The 5,000-nt window shown below is 54.2% G+C and overlaps 1 non-coding gene across 1 annotated transcript in view; it reads right to left on the bottom strand.

Annotated features, from left to right (window-relative positions):
* LOC124744879 overlaps positions 1-1,361 on the bottom strand; it is a 1,909-nt gene extending 548 nt beyond the window's left edge. The window contains exon 1 of the ribosomal RNA XR_007010894.1: positions 1-1,361. This exon is cut by the window's left edge and continues 548 nt beyond it. This is a non-coding gene — a ribosomal RNA (small subunit ribosomal RNA).
* Positions 1,362-5,000: the final 3,639 nt, after the last annotated feature.

The raw sequence follows: 5,000 nt of genomic DNA, 5'->3' as shown, positions 1-5,000 counted from the left end.
CACCGAATCAAGAAAGAGCTATCAATCTGTCAATCCTTCCGGTGTCCGGGCCTGGTGAGGTTTCCCGTGTTGAGTCAAATTAAGCCGCAGGCTCCACTCCTGGTGGTGCCCTTCCGTCAATTCCTTTAAGTTTCAGCTTTGCAACCATACTTCCCCCGGAACCCAAAAGCTTTGGTTTCCCGGAGGCTGCCCGCCGAGTCATCGGAGGAACTGCGGCGGATCGCTGGCTGGCATCGTTTATGGTTAGAACTAGGGCGGTATCTGATCGCCTTCGAACCTCTAACTTTCGTTCTTGATTAATGAAAACATACTTGGCAAATGCTTTCGCTTCTGTTCGTCTTGCGACGATCCAAGAATTTCACCTCTAACGTCGCAATACGAATGCCCCCGCCTGTCCCTATTAATCATTACCTCGTGTTCCGAAAACCAACAAAATAGAACCGAGGTCCTTTTCCATTATTCCATGCACACAGTATTCAGGCGGGCTTGCCTGCTTTAAGCACTCTAATTTGTTCAAAGTAAACGTGCCGGCCCACCGAGACACTCAATAAAGAGCACCCTGGTAGGATTTCAACGGGGTCCGCCTCGGGACGCACGAGCACGCACGAGGCGGTCGCACGCCTTCAGCTCGCCCCACCGGCAGGACGTCCCACGATACATGCCAGTTAAACACCGACGGGCGGTGAACCAACAGCGTGGGACACAAATCCAACTACGAGCTTTTTAACCGCAACAACTTTAATATACGCTATTGGAGCTGGAATTACCGCGGCTGCTGGCACCAGACTTGCCCTCCAATAGATACTCGTTAAAGGATTTAAAGTGTACTCATTCCGATTACGGGGCCTCGGATGAGTCCCGTATCGTTATTTTTCGTCACTACCTCCCCGTGCCGGGAGTGGGTAATTTGCGCGCCTGCTGCCTTCCTTGGATGTGGTAGCCGTTTCTCAGGCTCCCTCTCCGGAATCGAACCCTGATTCCCCGTTACCCGTTACAACCATGGTAGGCGCAGAACCTACCATCGACAGTTGATAAGGCAGACATTTGAAAGATGCGTCGCCGGTACGAGGACCGTGCGATCAGCCCAAAGTTATTCAGAGTCACCAAGGCAAACGGACCGGACGAGCCGACCGATTGGTTTTGATCTAATAAAAGCGTCCCTTCCATCTCTGGTCGGGACTCTGTTTGCATGTATTAGCTCTAGAATTACCACAGTTATCCAAGTAACGTGGGTACGATCTAAGGAACCATAACTGATTTAATGAGCCATTCGCGGTTTCACCTTAATGCGGCTTGTACTGAGACATGCATGGCTTAATCTTTGAGACAAGCATATGACTACTGGCAGGATCAACCAGGGAGCTGCGTCAACTAGAGCTGAGCAGCCGGCCGCCCGGGAGTGTGTCCCGGGGGCCCGCGCGAACACGCAAGCGTCCGCTCAATCATTCTGCAAACAGGAGGAGGCTGAGCTCCCCTGCACAATACACCTCGAAACCCTCTCAGGTCCCGGCGGCGCGCAGCGCCGTCCCAAGTACTTGGTCGGGTTCGAGAGAGGCGCAATCGCCCGGAGTTAGGCGAGTAGACGCTTTCGGTGCGACCACCCGTGCTCCCAACTGAGCTTGCCGCTGCCGACAGAGGCCCGGGAGCGTGCTGTCGTGGCATTGCCGGCGGGAGACAACACGCGCCACCTACGGTGACCGGCAGCTCCAACGCCAGCGCCACAGAAGGACAAAAGCCCCACTTGGGTGCCGAAGCGAACTCTCCCAGCACAGCGCACGCGCCAACACATCCGCACAGCTGCGATACAAACCACCAGCGAGAACCGCTGGGGCGACCGAGCAGCAGACGGCGTCGCGGCGCCGAGCGCCGGGCGGCGGCGCATCCTCAACGCACACAGTCCTCAATCGGACCAGCACACTGAAGATGTCCACCGCGCTTCGCACCGGGCCCGCGAGGACCTACTTTGGCCGCACGGCGCCGCGCGCAGGGTGCGCCGGCGCGCAGCTGCGACGCCTGCCGCGTCCGTCGGCCGGCGCGCCTGCCACTGGCCGCCCCCACCAGCCGGCTGTAGCGCGTGCGCCCACGCACCGCGCGGCCAGCACGCCGGGAGGCGCCCCCTCACCGGCCGGGGACGGTCCCACCCAGCCACCGCCGCGTATCGCTTCACACCCAGATGCCGTTCAGTTTCGTCGGCATGGTGGGTATCGCTGGAACAACCGGTTAGTACCTCAACCTATCGTCGCCATCACCGATTCACCCCTAGCGAGAACAACCGCACCACAACAGGTTACCATTTGTTCATTTGCGTAACTTCACCAGAAAACGCAGGCGTCCATCGCCATTTGCAACTTCAACGATTATTGCATGCCTGTGTCAGGTGTCACGCCACACTACGTCTGCCCACATACACGCAACAAAATGTGCACGCCTAGACAATACGTGGAAGGTGGCCCCCGTACGTATGCGATGTCCATTGCTCGAACGACTGTCAACCGGCCTCTGTAGCATGTCGCAGATATGGAACGCGGTGCACCATGCCATCACGGTGTGTGAGGAGAGACGACTAGGTCCGAATACATCAACAGACAGCTCATGCTGATCGCCATCCACGGCGTCCGTTCCTCCCACACGTCTCTATGGCGTACCACACTGCAATCCAGCTCTCATAGGGAGACGACACGTAGCTGCGTGCACAATATTTGCACTGTATGGTCCGCCGTTTTTGGGCGCAGTCGTTGTGCGGTCACACATGTGCCACGATGTATCATTCAGTACATAAGGACGAATGTGCAGTACAGATTGTGGTTCACGCGTACGACATCAGCGGACAGTTGACACAGGCCGCACCACAACGTAGCCTGAGTACGTCGCATGCGAAGGGCATTGAACATGCAAACTTCTCACCAACCAGCTTGCGAAGGCAGGGGGCAAGGTGGGGACGTGGGGAGGGGCGGCATGTACGTCCTGCTGCCATCCACATTACAGTGTACAGCAGGAGCATGTGGAAAGTGAGCAAGACTTGCAAGGTGTTTAACATGAAGCGATACACAGGGGTGCGGGCAGTGCGAGTAGCGAACTATATTGCGAGGGTTGCGGGTGGGCAACACTACAGTAATTGAACGAGTCGTATAACAATTACAGAGCAGGTTTAGGCGACAACGTGGGTTACGTTAAGGCGACAACATGGGTTAGGTTAAGGCACAACATGGGTTAGGTTAAGGCACAACATGGGTTAGGTTAAGGCACAACATGGGTTAGGTTAAGGCACAACATGGGTTAGGTTAAGGCACAACATGGGTTAGGTTAAGGCACAACATGGGTTAGGTTAAGGCACAACATGGGTTAGGTTAAGGCACAACATGGGTTAGGTTGAGGCACAACATGGGTTAGGTTGAGGCACAACATGGGTTAGGTTGAGGCACAACATGGGTTAGGTTGAGGCACAACATGGGTTAGGTTGAGGCACAACATGGGTTAGGTTAAGGTACAACATGGGTTAGGTTAAGGTACAACATGGGTTAGGTTAAGGTACAACATGGGTTAGGTTAAGGTACAACATGGGTTAGGTTAAGGTACAACATGGGTTAGGTTAAGGTACAACATAGGTTAGGTTAAGGTACAACATAGGTTAGGTTAAGGTACAACATAGGTTAGGTTAAGGTACAACATAGGTTAGGTTAAGGTACAACATAGGTTAGGTTAAGGTACAACATAGGTTAGGTTAAGGTACAACATAGGTTAGGTTAGGTTAGGTTAGGTTACACGTTGTTGTACGGAAAGGTGTAGGGGGGGGGGGGGGCGGGGGCGGCAGGTTCGTTGATAGTGATTATAGTAAGTGAATGCTTGTGACATGATCAGATTTGTCACGTCAGGATGCACCTTTGGCTTATTAGAGGCGGCGCTCCAATTCTATGCTTGTGTGAGACCTGTGTCTTTGACTCATGTCATTGTTTGTGCGCTGTGACAGGAGGTACTATTGTGATGTTGGGTGCACCGTTGTATAGGACATGTGTGGGTGTTGGTGCCTGGTCTGCGCAATGGTGGATGTCGAAAGGCTGGGATATTGTATTTTCCGCACGGACCTCCTGGTCTGGTTGTGATAGTGTGGATTGTGTAATGTGGCGGAGAAGATGCACTGGATGTTGTTCCATGCTGGTGCTTACATATTGTATGTGCGCCTGTTAGAAGCAGAGAGTGGTGCGTGATCAGAGTGTCTGGCTGACGTGTGGTTCCCATTTTGGGCAGACTCTTTCAGCATGTATACGGACAGTTGTGTATATTTGCTGTAGTTTGATGGCTCTGCATTGATTACTAATCAGCGCCGTGTGTACGGGTAATCTGGTTCCAGTCCAAAATGTTCCATCTGTGTACATTAGTGACAAAGACTCCCCCCATGCAGTGGGGCTCGGTCTGTTATAACTCTTCCGCGTAATATATTTGCCCCACGTTTTTGCGACTGCGAGTGCGAGTGCAACGCGCATGGGGACCGACATGCTGATGGCTCGGTATCGGACGCCGTACAGTGAGCAACGCGATCGCGTCTCTCGCTCGTAAGTGGTACAGGTCGCGGCTCATGTATACGGACAGCGGGAATGTCGCATATTGGAAATAACTCTTCATGAAACGCAAGTTATAGGGGTGGATTGCACTTTACGAGTGCGGGAAACGTCCGCCGTTCATCCGCTGGAGGTGCGAGTTTGGCGGTTGGGGTGGTGCACGAACGGGTGCGGGTGGCGTCATTGCCGGTCCACGGCTTCGTGCGGCAGAGCCACTGGAGATTGGGTGCTATGGTCGACAGAGGCTGCAGCCTTTGTGGGTGGCGTCGAAAGGCGGCCACTGTGGCGCCATCGCTGTCTTAGTCGGCTTGGCGTCTCATAGATGGCGGTAGCGTCGTTGCAGGAGGTCATGTTGCGGGAGACCTACAGATGGCGGTATGTTTTGTGGTGCGGACGTAGTGTTGTCAGATGCGCATAGATGGCGGTATTGCATGTGGTGTCGCC

Source organism: Schistocerca piceifrons, unplaced genomic scaffold, assembly GCF_021461385.2.
Source record: "Schistocerca piceifrons isolate TAMUIC-IGC-003096 unplaced genomic scaffold, iqSchPice1.1 HiC_scaffold_307, whole genome shotgun sequence".
Lineage (NCBI taxonomy): Eukaryota > Metazoa > Arthropoda > Insecta > Orthoptera > Acrididae > Schistocerca > Schistocerca piceifrons.
This window is presented reverse-complemented; position numbering and strand designations above follow the sequence as displayed.